The 20166-nt window shown below is 46.6% G+C and overlaps 1 protein-coding gene across 9 annotated transcripts in view; it reads right to left on the bottom strand.

The window, feature by feature from the left end:
- NTM (neurotrimin) overlaps positions 1-20166 on the bottom strand; it is a 676763-nt gene that overhangs the window by 443857 nt on the left and 212740 nt on the right. Inside the window, exon 1 of one of the 9 annotated variants that reach the window (XM_075122163.1) lies at positions 15610-15628. The exons of the other annotated variants lie outside the window; for them this stretch is intronic. The gene's annotated coding sequence lies outside the window, so the exon portion shown is untranslated. Of the gene's footprint in view, positions 1-15609; positions 15629-20166 lie in introns of those variants that run through there. 9 annotated transcript variants of the gene reach the window in all.

Raw genomic sequence — 20166 nt, 5'->3', positions numbered from 1 at the left:
ACTTGTGGCACCTTAGAGACTAATCAATTTATTTGAGCATAAGCTTTCGTGATGTTTCACAGCCCTGGGCGACTAGATCCGTCTAACTTTGAAGTGTGGGCCAGGCTCTACCCCAGTGGCTCGCAACCTTTCCAGATGACGGTTCCCCTTTCAGGAGTCTGATTTGTCTTGTGTACCCCCAAGTTTCACTTAACTTAAAAACTACTAATCAGACATAAATATACAAAAGTGTCACGGCACACTCTTACTAGAAAATTGATGACTTTTATATTTTTACCATATAATTTTAAAATAAATCCATTGGAATATAAATATTATACTTACTTTTCAGTGTACAGGATATAGAGCAGTATAAAAAAGTCATTGTCTGTAGGAAAATTTTAGTTTGTACTAATTTCACTAGTTCTTTTTAGGTAGCTTGTTGTAAAACTAGGTAAATATCTAGATGAGTTGATGTACCCCCTGGAACACCTTAGTGCACCCCCAGTTTAGAACCACTACTCTAGCCTAAGTCCCTTCTGAAAATGGGACTTAGGTTATTAAGTCACTTTAGTACTTTTGAAAATGTTACCCCTACTCCATGTGATTTTAGTTGTTTTTTGTTTGCTTTTGCTGATTTATCTATTTTGGTTCTGGGTGTGATTGTTTTTTTTTAAACTGAAATAGTAATACCAGAACAATTGTTTGTGTAGACACAGTTATACTGGTGTAAAAGTGCTTTATAATGGTATAGCTTATTCCCCTTCCCCTATAGGAATAAATTCTACTGGTCTAAGCACTTTTATACCAGCATAACTGTGTCCACATTAGGGAGCTGAACTGCTTTAATTATAGCAGTTTCAAACCAATATAGTTACAGTGATACAGATGTGTGTATAGACGTCATTACAAGAAGCAGCACAATTATTATTATTCATGATTTGCGTTGCAGTAGCATCGACAGCGCTGAGTTCAGGTCCCCATTGTGCTAGGGGCTGTACAGACACAGTCTCTGTTCTGAAGAGTTTAACTAGACAAGAGATTTATAGGATGGGAAACTGAGGCACTGAAAATGGAAATACTGTGCTCAAGGTCACTGGCAGAACGAGGAATAAAACCCGGGTTTCCTGACTCCCAGCCCAGTGCCCCGTCCACTGGATGCTGCTGCTTCTGATGATATAACACTGATAGTACTCATTAGTGACTTGGGGCCAGATTCACTTCCATGGAGTAAGTTACAAGGCCTTACGCTGCCCCCTTCCTCCATGGGGGTTTCACTTGGGAACAGGGTCAGCAGCTTTAACTCGCCATGCATAGCAGCTGTACGAATGGAGACTGCACCGATTCAACTCATTCCCTAGCTGCCGAGGCCATTTCCTCTTCCCACCCATATCCTCGGGTTGTGCCAGTCTCCTACTGCTCCCTGTGGTAGAAGGGGAGGTTGCAACTGCATGCTCTGAAAGAGCTGGAGAACCCCTAGGCGAGAATAACTCACCTGCTCTGCTCCGGCTGCGATATGACTTTTAATTCCTCTCCTGCTCTTTTATTCACTATTTCGCACCGTAACGGTGTTAGACCCTGCAAAGAGCTTTCAGAGGCATGTTGGTATGAAAGAAACTGTCCAAAATCAAGTTGTATTGTAGAGTAATTGTACCTGGAAGGTACAGAAGCAGCTGTGACCAAATACTATGTGTTGGCTCTTTGAAATGTGCGAGAAGCCACCTGAATCTGGCAGGAATAAAAACAACAAAGCAGAAAACTGGGACAAGCTTTTTAATACCGTGGGAGGTGGGAGCGACTGCCAGTGAGAAGGGGAATGGAAAGATTTTCCCCATCCATCCGTGGGCATCTGCAAATTCCCCTACCCACACTCCTCCACCCCTTTCGATTTCAATTTTGGTACAGATGCTTCTATGCAGGGTGCCTCCCAACTGGACCATCATGGAGGCGAGGGTCCCGTAAACTCACATCATGCCAAACTGGGGTTTGGAGCAGATTGGATTTCCCTGCGCATCACAAGCCGACAGTAAACAAGGGGTGGCTGGTGCTGGGGCAGGATAGGTGCTGCTGATCTCTCCCCCTGGCAGCTCATGTCCAAATTAGGGCTGAACAAAAATGGTTTGATCCCACGAGTCAATGCTGAAAAAACAACAACATTGCTTGAACCACTTTGGGTACGTGGGAAGGATTCAAGCCAACACCCGAATGTGGTGTGATTTGGGGCATTTCAGCATCCCATGTTCCAGATGGTAGTCCTGGCAGCAGCAGCAGTGTGGGGAGCATAGTCAATATTGGGGGGATCCAGTACAGCAATTAGAGAGACCCTCGGATGTGTCACGACAGCACAGGCTAGAAGCTAGAGAGAACTAGAGGATCCCCACCTGTGTCCAGCAGCAGCCCCAGTGAAGCAACCCCTTTATGTTCATCACAGCCAAGTCCTGTCCTCTTTCTGCTATGAGGGACTCTACGTTATCGACTGCTGCTTCAGCTCACTGTCCTGAAGAGGACTGCCCCAAGGGGTTTGGGGAGCAAGTAACGGGGAATTTGATTAGGGTACAAGTAACATAAGGAAAGGTAGGAGAGAGGTCCTGGAGGCCAAATTTAGGTGAAGGACCTCCATAGTTGCATTATCTGAAATACTTCCAGTTCCATGCACAGGGCCAGAAAGACAGGCAAACTACAGGATCCCAATGCCTGGATAAGATGATGGTGTAGGAAGAAGGGTTTTAGGTTTCTTAGGAATTGGGGACCCTTTTGGGAAAGGAGAAGCCTATACAGGAAGGATGGGCTTCTCTAAACCAAAACAGAACCAGGCTGCTGGCATGTAAAATTAAAAATGTTGTAGAGGAGTGTGTAAAGCAAGGGCTGGGGGAAAGCCGACAGGAGCACGGGGGCATGTGGTTCAGACACAGACATCCCTGAGGGGAGGATTTATTAAAGGGAATACTCTATATCTTAGTAAAGATGATTGCAAAGAAGTTGGTAAATTACAGGTATGAACTAGTGAGGAAGAGTAAAATGTAAATAAGCCCTATTTAAATAAAACACATGAAAGCAAGCAATTGAACATTAACAAACTGTGGTACAAGTGCTTATATACAAATGCTAGAAGTCTAAATACTAATGTGGGTGAACTAGAATGCCTGGCATTAAATGTGGATATTGGTGTAAGAAGCATCACAGAAACTTGGTAGAATGAGGATAATCAATGTGACATGGTAGTATCAGGGTACAAAATATATAGCAAAGACAGTAGGTTGCGCTGGTGGGGGAGTGGCACTATTTGTGAAAAAAATCAGAGAATCAAATAAAGTAAAAATCTTAAATGAATCAAACAGTACCATAGAATCTCTATGGATAGAAATCCAATGCTTGAATAATAAGAATATAGCAGAAGGAACATACTGCCAACCACCTGACCAGGATGGTGACAGTGATTGTGAAATGTTCAGGAAGATTAGAGAGGCTACTAAGGCAGAAAACACAATACTAATGGGGGATTTCAACTATCCTCATATTGACTGTGTAAATGTCACCACATGAAGGGATGCAGATAATAAAATTTCTAGACACCATCGATGACTGCTTCTCGGAGCAGTTCATCCTGAAACCCACAAGGGGAGAGGCAATTCTTGATTTAATCCTAAAAGCTGCACAAGATCTGGTCCAAGAGGTTAATATAACTGAACTTCATGGTAATAGTGACCATAATATAGGGGGTAAAGTGCCAAAGAAATCTGCACAGGGGAAAATGCAAAAGAAACCCACCACGGTAGCATTTAATTTCAAAACAGGGAACTACACAGCATGGAGACTATTCAAAAACATTATAATAGACGCAAATGTATATACCAAATCAAAAAAACAGTAAGAGAACCAAAAAATTGTCACCATGGCTAAAGAACAGAAGAAAGAAGGTGGTCAGAGGCAAAAAGGCATCTTTGAAAATTGGAAGTCAAATCCTACTGAAGAAAATAGAAAGGAGCATAAACTCCAGCAAGTCAAGTGTAAAAATATAATAACGGATGCCAAGAAAAAACCTGAAGAGCAACTAGCTAAGGACACAAATACTAAGAGCAAAAACGAAAGAAAAAAACGTACATCAGAAGCTGGAAGCCTGCCAACAAGCCCACTGGACGATCGAGGTGTTAAAGGAGCACTCAAGGAAGACAAGACCATTGCAGAGAAGGCAAATGTTTTTTTTTTTGTTTTGTTTTTTTTGTTTTGCATTGGTCTTCACTGCAGAGGATAGGAGGGAGATCCCGACACCAGAGCCATTCTTTTTAGGGGACAAATCTGAAGAACTGTCCCAGACTGAGGTGTCAGTAGAGGAGGTTTTGGAACAAATTGATAATTTGAACCGTAATAAGTCACCAGAACCAGATGGTATCACCCAAGAGTTCTGAAGGAACTCAGATATGAAACTGCAAAACTGCTAAATGTGTTAGGTAACTTATGGGTTAAATCATCCTCTGTACCAGATGACTGGATAGTAGCTAGTGTAATGCCAATTTTTTTAGAAAGCTCCAGAGGCGATCCTGGCCATTACAGGCCAGTAAACCACACATCAGTATCGGGCAAATTGCTTGAAAGTATCGTAAAGAAGAAAATGATCAGACACAAAGATACACATGATATATTGGGGAAGAATCAACACAGCTTTTGTAAAAGAAAATCATGCTGCACAAACTAAGTTCCCTCTAAGCTGTGTGGCTCTGGAGCTGCCTATTAAGTACCACAGAGAGATGCCTCTCCCCAAGTCCCGGACCTGCTGTGGCATACCTCCCCCGGCCCGGATCTATCACGGATGGGGGACAGGCGCCCCTTTCCCCGGCCCAGCCCAGACCTACTGCATCCGGGGGCGGGGGGAAAGGTGCCTCTCCCCCCAAGCCCTGGCATTGCTACAGGGAGAGAGAGCTAGGGGGGAGTCCTCTCTCCCTGCTGCAGCCCCAGGGATCGCCACTGCACCCCAATCCCTCATCCCCAGAAGTACCCCAGAGCTTTCACCCCCAGCCGGAACCTTCACCCCCCCACACGCACCCCGCAACCCGCTGCCCCAGGCTTGAGCCCCTCATGCCCAGCTGCACCCCAGAGTCCACACCTCCCTGCACCCCAACCCTCTGCCAGAGTCCTGAGCCCCCTCCCATACTCTGAATCCCTCAGCCCCACCCTGCCACATGAATTTTCTTATGTGCACCAATATGGAGGTGATGACCCATCGAGTGTACCTCGACTTTCAGAAAGCCTTTGACAAGGTCCCTTGTCAAAGGCTCTTAAGCAAAGTAAGCTGTCATGGAATAAGAGGGAAGGTCCTCTCATGGATCAGTAACTGATTAAAAGATAGGAAACTGACAGTAGGAATAAATGGTCATTTTTCCCAATGGAGAGGGGTAAATAGTGATATCCCCCAGCAAAACGGCAACAAAACGGCAGATGAAATACAATGTTGATAAGGGCAAAGTAATGCACATTGCAAAACAGTTCCCCAACTATACACAGAAAATGATGGGGTCTAAATTCGCTCTTATCACTCAGGAAAGAGATCTTGGGGTCATTGTGGATATTCCTCAAAAAAGAATTAGGTAAATTCATGGAGGATAGGTCCATCAAAGGCTATTCGCCAAGATGGTCAGGGAAACAATCCCATATTCTGGGTTACCCTAAATCTCCAACTGCCAGAAGCTGGGACTGGATGACGAGGAATGGATCACTCGATGTTAGCCCTGTTCTGTTCATTGCCTCTAAAGCACACGACACTGGTCACTGTCAGAGACAGGACAGTGGACTAGATGGGCCATTGGTCCGCCCCAGTATGGCCATTCTTATGTTTTTATGTTCTAACTTGGCTGAATTGGAACCAGCTCACATTCAAGTTCACAAAATCCACATGACCTGAAACCATCCACCCGAACATTTTTACCATCACTGACTGTTTCCCCCTTAATAACCTTGCAGTATTATGGTGGAGGCACAGGGCTGGGACTAACAAGACCTGCCTTCTATTCCTGAGTCTGCCACAGACTTCCTATGTGACCTCGGGCAAGTCACTCAATCCCTTTGGGTCAAATTTACAGAGATATTTAGATGCCTGAAGATGCAAAGAGGTTTCAAGTGGGGCTTTAAAATAATGCTTTAGGGAGTTAACCACTTAACTCCTTTAGGCCTTTTTGTAAATCCTACTAGGTGCTTCTCTGCCTCTTCAGGCACCAAAACACCTTTGTAAATCTCTCACATTGTGCCTCAGTTTCCCCTACCTATAAAACTAGGATCATAATCCTGCCTCTCTCCCACAGTTGTCTGTCCTGTTGATTAAGATTGTACGCTCCTCAGGACAGGGGCCCCCTATCTGTACAGCTCCTGGCACAGTATTTGCCTCCAATATTAGTTGGGACTATCATAATAAAAATATTAACAGAAGCAGACAGGAACAGCCCCATAGATATGTGAGGTACCCCAGAAATCCTCCTCCTCCTATGGTTTTGTGTCACCTCGCAGAGGCAATCATGCTTGTAGACAAACATATGATTATTACTTTTTATATGACCACCTTTAAAAAAAAAATAAGCACCTTGCTCCAGTAATAACATGGAGACATTTCTCAGGATGCCAAATAATGAAATGCATTTCCACACCAGCTTCATAATTAATGTTTGCATCATTTATCTTTTGTGGAAAGATTATTCTGACTAACGAGGTTCTGGGCCACTAATTCATTACGGTGCCTTGTCACTTCCTGCTCCTTCTTATTACCCAGAAATAGACTCATTAGTCAGAGTTCAATGACAGGGAGAAATTGTGTACGTTAATTTAATTCCCTTCTCTCCCTTCTGGGTGAGTGTTCGTCCAAAACCAGGGGCTAGAAAGAGGTGGGGAAAATATGACTGGTTGGAATGATTGGAATGATTCTTTCCTTGCTGTGCTTCTGACCTTGCACCTGCATGGCAGGGAATAAAGGGCAGATCATGAGAGTGTGTGTGTGTAAACAGGTGTGTAATTGATCTGGGATCATGCAGGACTTCCTGATCATCACCCTATCAGATGGGATGCTGAGAGGTTGATACTGGGCAGAGGAAGGTGGGAGGGAGAGCCATTGTTGCCTTGTACTCCCCCAATCTGTCTGTATCCATTTCTTGTCTTACATGTAGATTGTAAGCTCTTGGGGGCAGAGACTGTCTTTTTGTTCTGTTTTTGTACAGCACCGAGCATCCAGGCGCTACGGAAAGACAACGGAATAATAATAATCTAACACAGTGTTTGAGCTGTAAGCTTCCTCCTACCCCGCAGGGTGAATTCCATTGGTTAACGCTGACTTCCTGTAAACATGACACTCCCCCCACAGGACAGGGGAAACTCCTGGCAGGAGCCAATGTGACTGAGAGGCTCAGTTTGCTAGCCACCTGCTCCCTGATCCAAAGCCCATTGAAGTCAACAGAAAGTCTCCCCTTGACTTCACTGGCTCCGCATTGTTGCTGCTTTGATAAATGGGGTTGGGTGTTACATTTTCATAGAAGAGCTAACGAATCTTTGCCAGTCCTTTCCTCGTGTCCATGTGGCATAGAGGAGGCGGGGAGCAAGAACCGGGCTCCAGGAAGCATACAGGACTGTCTTGGCAGATAGCCTGTGTTTTTGCATGGCTGGGCACAATTTCAAGGCCTGATCCAAAAGCTTGTTGAAGTGGAAAGATTCCCATCGACCGCGGCGGACTTCAGATCAGGCCTTAATAGGCAGGTGCACCCAAGCAGGAAAAAATACAAGCCACTTGCCTAACTGGTCAAGAGCTCAGTGGGATCCCTGCAATGCAGCGGGGAGCTGGCTGGGACTCGAGGTGGAGCTGATCTTTATCAGGCTAGGAGGTATGTGCGTTATGATCTGTGCTCGTACCACGGCATCCACCCCCCCATTTCATATGTGCCTATAATATATGGTTCAAGTTTTTCCCTCTCTGGGATTTATCACCGTGCTGGCACGCCGTGATGGAATTACAGCTCTGGATTTTATAGTTACTGATCTATTCTTCTTCAGCTAGTTGCCCAATTGTCTGACCTGCTCTGATGTTTTATTTCCGTCTCCACCCATTTCGATATTTTTGCCATCACTTGCTGTTTCTCCCTTAACAACCAGCAAGCCATTTCACCCAGAGAGACACCCCGCCGAACAAACACAGCCAATGGGCTTGACTTGCCTCTTCTGCAATGAACAATCGCTCTCGTGCCAGAGCAGAAGGGTACAAAAGGAAAAAAATTGATTAAATGTAGCAAAGGAAAAAAAAACAGCACTGCGGGAAATTGATTCCAAATGAGAAATAATTAACAATTGCAAATTGGGGTTGATGGGACCTGAAGGGATGAGAGGATCAATAGACAGCCTGTGAACCAAACCCAGGGCCCTGAGCACCCATCGTCAGTGGAGCTGTGGCCATTAACTACAGAAAAACCTGCTGGCTTTCAGCAAGGCAGAGACTTGGTCACAAGGCTGGTATTAAACATGGTGAGGTTGGAGAGTCCATACTTCATTGCCTGGTCAGGGACCCTTCCCAAGAGCTTGTGAGCTCTTTAAGGCGGAGAACATCTTTTTGTTCTATAGGGCCCCTCCTGCAGCAGGGTTGTGATCAATGCCTGGGGCTTTTAGGTGCTATTGCAATGCAAATGCATTAATAATAGAGGCAAGACCACCTCCAAACCAGTTATCACCAAGCCTTTGAGGGTGAAGGAGAAGCTCCAAATCCAGACCTAGATCTGGATCCAAATTTCATGCTGGTTCCTTTCTCAATAATGGGTCAAGCCAAAAATCCCAGACCGGAACAATCCCAAACTCTGGGCCTGGGAGGCATTCCCTAACCTGAGCCTGCATGGTACTCGTATTTCTATCCGGGTCATGCCAAAAGCCTAGATCTGAATGCCCTTAAACTTGGCAGGCAGAATTTTCAAAGATGCCGAAGAGGGTCTGGATATACAGTGCTTTGAAAATCTCAGGCTGTGGGTCTAAAATCCATATCCAAACGTTGGCACTTGGACCTGCCTCCCTACCTGCTTCTGTTGCTCCCCTGATGAATGTGAACCTCCCAATTATTAAATGATTTAGCCTCACAACCTTAGTGTGAAATAGGGGGACATTGTTAACTCCATTATACAGATGAGGAACTGACCAATTGACTTTCCTAAGATCTTCTGAGGCTTAAGTAATGACTTATCCACAAGACCACTCTGCCTGCTCTACAGCAAGATGGAAATTCCATTTCACAAAGAATTTCAAGATTTTGATATCTGGGTTGGTTTGGAATTGGAATGAAACCAACACATTCTGAAATTCTCAGCAAAAGAAAATACTGGTTTTTGTTTGTTGAGTTGGTGGGGGTCTTTCAGTTCAACAAAATCATTCTGTTTCGATTTCAGCTTTCTTTTCTTTTACACACCATATTATATAATATGATGCAACATATTTTTTTTAAATGAAAAGGAATTTCCAAAGGAAAAAAAATGCCATGTTTTATTTCAAAAATGTCAAAATGGGAACTTTGCGGTTTTTCTCCTAAACAACATTTTAACACAATCTCACAAATTTGATGGAACTGCATTTTCCAATGGAAAATCACAGAATCACAGAATATCAGGGTTGGAAGGGACCTCAGGAGGTCATCTAGTCCAACCCCCTGCTCAAAGCAGGACCATTCCCCATTTTTTGTTCCAGATCAACTTAACAGCCCCCTCAAGGATTGAACTCACAACCCTGGGTTTAATGGTTTTGTCGAAGTTTGTCCGATCCGTTCTAAAATGTAGTTATAAAAATGACATACAGTGAGTATATGCCACACACGAAGACACATTAAACATATATATATATATATATATATATATATATATATATATATATCAATCCACCGTTAAGGTCGAGATTTTAAGTTCACGAAAGATAGGAAATTCACTTGTAATGTTCCTACCAAAACTTGAAATCAGCCCCTGGTGTGCACATATTAGAAAATCTAGACTTTGATTACACCACATACAGTGTAAGCAGCAATGCTAAATGGCACGTGTTTGCATTTACAGTGATAGAAAGAGGAGCACTTTAAACATACATAAGACATGTGCAGAGGCTCAAGAGAGGAGCAGAATGGAGAAAAATATGCAGATCTGTTCCACTGGGACTTACTATACTGTATTATGACAGGTTTCAGAGCAGCAGCCGGGTTAGTCTGTATTTGCAAAAAAGAAAAGGAGGACTTGTGGCACCTTAGAGACTAACCAATTTATCTGAGCATGAGCTTTCGTGAGCTACTGCTCACTTCATCGGATGCATACTGTATTATGTGCCGAATAGCATGCGGATTTACTCAGTGATACTGTAATGGCATGTCCTGGTGTAGTGCACTGGCGCAAGGGGATAGAATTAAAGGTGGATTGCAAAGGCAAGTTAAATACTCAAAGCAAGATTCTAGGGAGGGAAGAGCATATGTCTGCATGTTTAAAAACAGAAACATTGCATCAAAATTGCCTCCCTTAGATCCTGAGGAGTGGGTTCTACAAACTTCCTGGCTTCTCCACCCTAAGTCCTAAAATCACAACAAACACTCAAGGTGCCTCTTCAGTTGGAAAAAAGCGTGCGGTGTGCTTAACAGGAGTTAGCGAACACGAGGTAATATCCTAGCGAAGATAAGGCAGCCTGGAGTTTTCACAGGAGTTCGCAGGTCAAGGTAAAGCCCTTTGGAGGAGCTCAGGGTTTACCCTGACGGGCTAACTCATATGAAAACTACAAATTGCCTCGGCTTGTCTAGGTGTTTTAGCTCGAGTCGAGAACACACTTTTTTCGCGTAGGCGTATGACATTACAACTCCCGCAGGCAAGCCCTGTGGCATCACAACTTCCATAGGCTAAACCCCCAAGCCTGTGTTCGGGTAGTTGTGAATCTGCTCCTGGGGGATGGGGTGGGGTCTGAAGTGTGGATTTGTCAGGATCAAATGGTTTCAGTACTACACTGATTATAGAATGTTATCAGTTCCCTTAATGCAATTACAATAATAATGCAATGTAAATACTTTACCGATCCAAAATTGGGGGTGGGGTGGGGGAGAGACAAGGGCAAACAAGATCAGAAGAAAAAATATGAAAAATCGACGTACTGCTGCTTCCAATACCCCTGTGACGTCTGACCCCGATCTCCAAGTTCAAGTGAAAGACTCTGGTGCCGCATTTAGTTACTGAACCTTCATTTTCATGCCGTTTTCTACGGCTGGTTTTATTAAACCATGCAGCAAGGCCTCAGTCGAGCACACTCTGAAGCCAACTCCAGAGCTCCCATTGACTTCAGTGCAATCAGGCTCAGACCCTTGGGGATCGTGACCTTAAACAGCGTCGTATTATAAGCATTATGGCAGCGCCTATGTGATTTACACTACGGGGAGATCTGAGTGGCCCTTATCCTGGATGAGGTCCCGTTGCACTAGACATAGAGTCCCTGCCATGAAGAGCTCATGCTCTGAATAGAAAAGGCAGAAAAGAACCATTATCCTCAGGGGAAACTGAGGCATAAAAATGGAGTTACTTTCTCAAAGTCACACAGGAAGCCTGTGGCAAAGATGAGAACTGAACCCTTATCTCCTGATGCCCAGTTTAGTCCTTAACTACAAGGCCAGCCTTCCCTTCTTAGACGAAAACCCTTAACAAGAGTTTGAACGATTTCATTCAAGGGAGATGGAGTCAGGGATAGGGACGGGGGCAGGAGAGGGGGAGAGACGCTAAACATGCTAATGTGTTCGTGTATTCTGGCAAGAATAAATACACACTGCAAAGCCTGATGCGAAGGGCACAAAATACACAAACGTTTCCAAGTGAGTAAACATGAAATGGAGGATTAATCTTGTTTGCAAGGCATCCTTTGCACAAAGAAATTGAACTGGGGGCCTCTGCAGCCTCAAGAAGCAGGGCTGCCTGGAGAGCTGAAGGAGACCTCTCTTACCATATGCCGACACGGCAATAAAAGGCCACAGGCTCGCTCAGGCTGTGGGGCTAAAAATAGCAGTGGAGATGTTAAGGCTTGGCCTGGAGCCTGGGCTCTGTGACCCCACCCCTCGCGGGGTTTCAGATTTGGGGTTCCAGCCCAAGCGGGAATTTCCACCCTGCTATTTTTAGCCTTGCAGCTTGAGCCCTGCAAGTTGGGGTCAATTGACCCAGGCTCTGAGACTCAGTGCCATGAGTTTTGTTTCACAGGGGGGCCTTAGTTATGACCCTATTTCTTCAAGCAGATCTCTGCCTTGCCTTCTTGGAGATCATTCCTCCAGGCACTGTTGAAGCAGCCCTAGCTTTCCTTATGGTCTAAAGCCAGACTGGAGTTAGGCCTGTTCCAACCAGCTGCCCCACACTCTATCCAGCTTACACTTGTTCAGCTGCAACTAGCTAGGGCTCGCATAATGCTGTTCGTCGCAGGATCCATTTGCAAATCTGACCTATGTATTTCCATGTGGTTTTTTTTTTTTTTTTCAAATTAATACCACTAGCTCTAAAACTGTAGCCGTTGAGAGTTGAACAGTTAGGAAAGGAGTATGGCTACGATAAATGGGCATTCAATGAAGATTGCCCCGAATTAAAGGTCCATGCAAATTCTTTTGAGGGTGCAGCAGGTGGAAGAATCTCCAGCAACGGAAGACTGACAGCTCCAGATTAGCCCCCCTCCTTCACTGGTCTTTCGTGCAAAGCTCAGCTGAGGATGCAGAGGATCTCTGAGAACAGTCACACTTCAGTGCATGCTTGGATCAGAGAGGAAAGTGCTTGCCCAGGGCGAGCCAAGGGGAGATACAGACAATGGTCTCGTCCTCCCTGAACTCTGGGGAAGATGGGTGAAATGTGGCCACCCATGCATGATTTGATTGGATAGGGGGTTTGATCCACGTTGATCCATGACAATCCCTCCAGTGCTGAAATACGTCTTGACTAGCAAAACCCAGGCAACATGAGCTTTGGGGTTGCTTGAAGCCAGCGTATAAATTTCTCAGCTCAGATCTGTCTCTGGTACAGCTGCATCCCCCATTCAGGACACACAGGGTAAAATCCCAGCAGCGGCACCTGTTCTCACAAGCCTTCGGGAAGCTCCAAAGCGAAAGGAACTAGATCCCAATGCCCCCCCCAATATGCAGCGCAGGGATCCCCCCGGGGAGGGGAACAGAATCCCAGGCTCCCCTCTCTAATCAGTACATGGCACAAACATCTTGTAATGCCACACTCCCCACTGGAGCTGCTATTAGCAGTCGACTCTTCATTGCAACGGAGCCTCTAACTTGTCTAAATATTTCCCTCGAATGCGCTCCGTGTTTCCACTCCCAGCTCCGCTCCCACCGGGGTGTTTTCGCTCGGACTTTCCCATACATTGTGCTCGCACCGGGCTCACACAGTGTCCACATTAGAGCCCTGCAGCGGGACTGGGATACCGGGGACCCGCGGCCGTGCTAGCAGGAGTGGGATTAAGGAATAGCCCAGTGCAGGGCTCTAGCCCACAGCAGGTACCTGAGCTCAGCTAGGGTAAAAGAGAGCTGGGGGGCGGGGGGTTGCATGAGGGGGGTTAAGGTTTAGCAGGTGACCTAGTACCACAGTGTCCATTAACCCCTGAGTTACCGAGTCACTACCAGTGCCAGAGAATGCACAGGCCAACACCTAAGGCTCTAAGCACCACCTGAGAGCCATGCACGGCCCCCATCCCCTTTAAGGGTCCCACTGACCAAGAGCAGTAGCAAGGGGTGGGAGCCACCCTACCAGCGTGGCTCCAGCCTGACCACCCTTACCCCTTTAATTCCCCCCCACCACACCAGCTGTGGGGAGCAGCTGCATCGGCACAGCTGTGGCCCAGATTCCTCCCCTGACCCCCTAATACAAGCACAAGGGGAACTCTTAACGAGGCAAAATGCCTAGCGCCAGCATGGTGCATTTTGCACCTGGATGCCAAAAGCTCAGGAGAGAAGGGATTCATCACAACAAGGATCAGTCGTTTATGGGGTTCTTCTGCAGAGCTGCGCAGGGAGACACTTTCACCCAGAGAACTCAGGCATCCGGGGCATGATGTGGATGCCCCAAAACACTACCAGGAACTAATGTCACACAGGACTAGAGCATGCAAAGACAGAAATGGGGACAGCCCTACTTATCTGGCACCTGGCATGGGGACGGGCAGGGCAAACCTTGCTAATCCAGTGCCTGGCACAGGGATGGGGAAGAAGCTCCCTCTCCACACAGCAAGCACACACTTGAAACCCCATCTGCCTCCACGCGGAGCTAAAGTGGGCTTTTACAGCCAGCAAAGTGACTCCATATAAACCCGACATCTTGATGGCCCGTATTGATCCTTGACTGGCCACTTCCCCAGTTATCTTTTCAAGTCAAGCCGAGGATTTCTCTCCCTGTCTACAGCTCAGCTGGAGCTGGGCTCTGGGATAATCCAGCTGCAGCTTCCTTTCTCTTTCCCGCATTGTCACCAGCACACGCAGGCAGGAATCACAATTAGGCTGAAAATTTCGTAGATGAGGAGTGGTGGGGAAAGGGGGAAAAATACACAGGCTCCGCGTGCTCTTCTCCCACTGTACTAACTCCCCAGGGCTCTCCACAGCAGCTTTTCCCCATGCTTTCCCCCTTGCTGTGCTTGCATGAAACCTTGTTTAGCTTCACCCCTTGTCAGCACAGACTAATCATCCTAGGCATAGACACGGCTCTGAGGAAACAGCCAAGGAGCAGCGTCCAGGGCCACCCCAGATCATTCTGCCAATAACCGGGAAGCACACAGTGGGTTTCTTGCTGTCATTTAGGTTCAGGAGTTTGTTTTACTGGGCTGGATTTTTCAGAAAAACTCAGTGCATTGGGTGTTGAGCACTTTGGCAGGCAGCATCATGGTGCGCGTTGCTGGCAGAGCAAAGCGCTTTGGAAGATCTGGTCCTGTCCATTGGTGCCGAGCCCTTGCAAGGACTTCAAGGGCCTGTTCTCTTCCTCATGGAGCAGTTTGGGTGGAGATATAATGCCAATCTGCTTTCCTTGTGGTATCTGCACCATCCAGGAACTAAAATGCCATTTGCCACACAAATAAGCTCCAGAGGCAGGCTCTGTTTGCTGGGTTCCCTACTGCATTATCACTTTACCTTATCCTTAGGTAACAACGTCATTGTTATGGCTAACCATTCTGTTTACTGTTAAAAAATCTGCCATTAAAAAGAGCTACACAAATGTAAACAAGACAAAGCCACACATGCCAAACACGCACAGCCCGTATCAACCCACAAAAGCCCCCACCCTTCAGCCCAGGCACCCCAAATGCCCTGAGCCCCACTCATCACAACACAACACAGACAATACCTAATGCCCATCCCTTGAGCCATGCACCCCCTTAGCCCAGAACTACACTTTCCAGTGAGCACCCTGCCCAGATGTTCATTCCTATCCCCAGGCGTTCCCCGGCTTCCCAATTCCTCCACTGAACCAACACAACAGCTGGCTGCAAAGGCCCCCGAGGGGCGCCCTTCCCCGAGAGCGAACCCAGCGCCACTGTCATCAGCAATCACCATTCGGAGGCCGTTTTCACCGCGGCACGTGGCTCCGTATGCATCCCCTTTCTTCAAAGCTTCCAAGGCAATAAAGAAGCCTCCGTTTGGTAGCCACCTACCTGAGCAGTCGACTTCTGATCCAGCTCTCCCCGCTCCCTTGTCCTCCACGCCTGCTTTACTCTTTCACTGCAACTCTATTCCCCCCCACACACTTTAAAAAAATAAAATCCAACTTTGCCTTAGGGACGAGCAGAATAAAATGTCACTTACCTAAAAAAAAAAGAGAGAGAGAGAAGAGAAAGCCAGAGCATTACACACGCGTTCTTTGAAATCCGGTCAGCTTAGAGCTTCGAAAATGGCAACGCTAGGCTATTTTCCTCCCCCGTCTTATTTTTTAATGAAACTTGCTGCTTTTCAAAACCTGTGTCCCCGGGTTCAGATTTCCCTTCATTATCGCTCTTTTGTTTCACACTGTGCCCGCGCCCCCCACGCCCTCCGTTGCCCCCAGAGAGGCCAAGGGAGAGACAGAGAAAAGCACATCAGAGCACGTGAGCAGCAAAACATCAGGAGCCCGAAATAAAAAATATGAATGCATGCAAAAAACTCTTTGGGGAGAAATTTTAGAAGTTAAGAGACGGGGAAGAATTTTGCTATTCTAAATGTTTATATGGCCTTGAACAGTGCAATCCCTGAGCACCCCATGATCGGTAACTGATTTCATGCTTAGAATCCCATGCACTGCTACAGACTAGGAACCGAGTGGCCAGGCAGCACTTCTGCAGAAAAGGACCTAGGGGTTACAGTGGATGAGAAGCTGGATATGAATCAACCATGTGTCCTTGTTGCCAAGAAGGCCAATGGCATTTTGGGCTGTATAGGTAGGAGCATTGCCAGCAGATGGAGGGACGTGATCATTCCCCTCTATTCAGCATTGCTGAGGCCTCATCTGGAGTACTGTGTCCAGTTTTGGGCCCCACACTACAAGAAGGATGTGGAAAAATTGGAGAGAATCCAGCGGAGGGCAACAAAAATTATTAGGGGGCTGGGGCACATGACTTATGAGGAGAGGCTGAGGGAACTGGGATTGTTTAGTCTGCAGAAGAGAAGAGTGAGGGGGGATTGGATAGCAGCCTTCAACTACCTGAAGGAGGGTTCCAAAGAGGATGGATCTAGACTGTTCTCAGTGGTAGCAGATGACAGAACAAGGAGTAATGGTCTCAAGTTGCAAGGGGGCAGGGTTAGGTTGGATATTAGGAAAAACCTTTTTCACTAGGAGGGTGGTGAAGCACTGGAATGGGTTACCTAGGGAGGTGGTGGAATCTCCTTCCTTGGAGGTTTTTAAGATCAGGCTTGACAAAGCCCTGGCTGGGAGGATTTAGTTGGCGTTGGTCCTGATTTGAGCAGGGGGTTGGACTAGATAACCTCCTGAGGTCCCTTCCAACCCCGATATTCTATGATTCATTCTATCAGGTGGGGAAGTATTACACCCATTGTACTGACGGGGAACACAAGCACAGAGCAGATTAAGTGGTTTGCCCAAGATCACTCTGAGAGCCTGTGACACAGCCAGGAGTTAAACCAGGGCTCTTGCATCACAAATCCAGTTTTTCTTTCCACTAAACCATCCTTCCTACTGTGGCTACCATAGGACTGAGCCCTACATGGCTTCCTCAGGTTCATTTTCAGATGACTCAAGTGATGGGGCTTCCACTACATCTTTCAGGAAACTATTCAACAGCCGAATGGATCTCACGGTTTGGAGATGTTTCCTGCTATCCCTCCCGCTTCATAGCAGGCTCATCGCCGGTATCTGAGTGCCCCACTACAAAATGGCTGCCCAAGTAGGACTAGAATCCCCTGTGCGTCTCAGGTGCCCAGGACTAGCCAGTCTAACAAGCAGAGTATGTAATATGCTGTCACAGTGTATATGAACATATCGCCGTAGAATGGCTGGCACCAGAAGCTATAAGAGCCTGATGCCTTCTCACAGCACTGTGCATCTGGTCCGGAAGGCCTTAGGTTCAGTTCCCACTCATGGTAGGGTGGTACCTGTTTGTACATGGCCAGCATTAGTAGTTGAAATCAATCATCTACCAGCAGCGGAAAACAACACTCAACTGAGACCAGCCCAACTCTGTATGCCTGTGACCATCGATGGATTTCCACCCAAGCCCCGATGAGCGAAAACACCGCTAGAGTGGCACTGCCCAGCATTTAAACTGTGTCCTCACCAGTCTCCCTTCTGCTTTGTCTGACACCAACCCACCGCCCAAGCAGCTTCACAAGATTGAGGATTAAGCCTCGAGCCCCCTCACTGCCCCCTTCTCATACAGGTTCTTCGCACACAGGCCCCTTTCCTCTCTTGTGTCTCTCAAGGATCCCATGTAGATGCTTGCAGAGAGGTTGCCTGTTTGATATGCAGCCCCAGTTCAGAGCCTGCAAACCAAACCTGTTTCAATGAATTACCGGCTGATCTTTATAGGGCCATCATAAAACCAAGAGTGGTGACAGCCCAAACTGCTCCTAATCAGTTTCAACTCAAGAGATTCTCTCACCCTCGCCTTTTGCAGCAGAAGCAAATGCAAGAAAATTAACTCTTTGCCTTCTGCTGCTTCGCACGGATTTGGCACTGCAGGAGCGGGATTAGGGAGAAGAGAGAACCGAGTATCAGACACTCAAAGAGCTGGACTGAGTGAACTTGGCAGCTACACTTTCCCTTGGGAAGGTTTAACCTCTGTTCAGAGGAATCATTGCCACATTGACTCTCATTCACCCCCAAACACTCACGCGCACACACATGCAATCACAGAGGAAACAATACAGTGGAGCCATGATAATCAAATGCTGGAGCAAGTACCACACACAGAGCCAGTCTCTCAGAAATGTATTCAGGGCCCAGTCTGCCCTAATTCAGTCCGGTTGAAACCGCTAGGGACCAGGTGGGCCAGACAGGGCATCAGATCCCACACACAGAGTGGGAAAGGAGCTAACGCTGGACAATGCTATGCCCCTAGGTGGTTCGTTGACAGTGGGATTCACACCTGGAACCTCTGGATCTTAAAGCATGAGCCTCTACTGCCTGAGCTAAAAGACGTGATACTCCTTAGCCCAGAGGGTAGCAGGCTCAACCACCTCTGAGTGGTCCAGCCAACAACAGATGGAGACAGAGGGTCACACTGAGCAGCTTACAACTGAAAACTCTACATACTCCACAACATATCTTCATGCCAGACACCTTTGCCTATTGGTTGGAGTGAAGAACTGGGAACCAGGGGACTCTGCCCCGATGACAGACAGGCTGCTGGGCTAGATGGAACACCGGTCTGGTCTATCAGAACAATTCCTATGTTCTTGTCATCGCTTTATTACTATTCTTTATATTAATGTGGTTCCTTGGAGCCCCAGCCCTGGTCCAGGACCCCGCAGTGCCAGGTGCTGTACAAACACAGAACAGACTGTGAATTTTGGGTTGAAGTCCCCCAAAAGTCAGAGTGAAATATAGGATGCGAAAGGATCCAATGCAGTGTGAAACACATTCACGCATCCTCCTGCTGAGTGGCACTATCAACCTCTGCCCAAGACCCAGCTTTACCCAGTAAGAATGCATTCATTCCTTTCCCCATCAAGCCGATGCTATCACCCACTTCCCAAACCCACACCGGACCTGACAGGCCAGCGATCTGATCCTCTGACAAGGCCGCGGTTTTGATGCCTAACGTTATTCTATTTCCACCAGAAATTGCTTTCTTTTTTATTATTATTTTCCAAGGCTTCCATTTCAAACCATTATTCCTTTGAGAAAAGCTTTTACTTTTGCCCTCCTTGCTTCACACTGAGTTTTTCTTTGTATTATATATATATATATATATATATATATATATATATATTTTGGTAGCAAGAATATTTATTGATTTTCACACTGGGCAAAGAAACACACTATACTCCTGAGAGGATCTCCATTTCCAGGAGCCATGAGGTTCCTGTCAGCCCTCCACACAACAGAATGGGGAATTAAAAGGCAGAAAATCAAGGGGAGGTCTGCACTGCTCTTCCCATCATGCAACGGGGCAGAGGCCCAACTGTACCAGAAAACGAGAGACCAGGAACGTGCCGTTTCATTCATTCGTTATTCAAAATGAGGCATCAAACTGTTGATGCAAACAAATCGTGACCTGTAGTATGTTCATAAGCAGCTTACTGTGGGGAGATGGTATTCAAAATCTCAGATGTTCTGATTGGATTTGCAGGTCACATTCATTCACTTTTGTTCTCCAGTCAGATCACAGTAATTCTTAGAATTGGATTTCCACTGATAATACTCGCAATTAAGAATCTGAAGTTCACTCTCAGCAGCTATTTTCCACCATCTGCTTAAAATTCACCATTCCTGCCAGCAAATTCATTGGCTACAATACCTGTGGCAAGTGAACCCACAAGAGGGGCAGCCACGGGTGGAATGTTATTTGCAGCATTCTCTCAGCTGTAATTCTCTCATACCTTGGAAAAAATAAACCAGCTGGAAGCCACAATTCTGCCGCCGAATCTGCGAGAGGAGAATCTCACCGGCTTGAGTAGAACTCCCCAATCCCAGAACAAGCGCATGTGTGAGGCTATGTCTACACTACAACAGCACAACTCTCGTGCTGGAGCTGTGCGGCAGTGTGCACACTTCCTCC

The sequence above is a fragment of the Caretta caretta genome, chromosome 22, assembly GCF_965140235.1.
Source record: "Caretta caretta isolate rCarCar2 chromosome 22, rCarCar1.hap1, whole genome shotgun sequence".
Lineage (NCBI taxonomy): Eukaryota > Metazoa > Chordata > Testudines > Cheloniidae > Caretta > Caretta caretta.
This window is presented reverse-complemented; position numbering and strand designations above follow the sequence as displayed.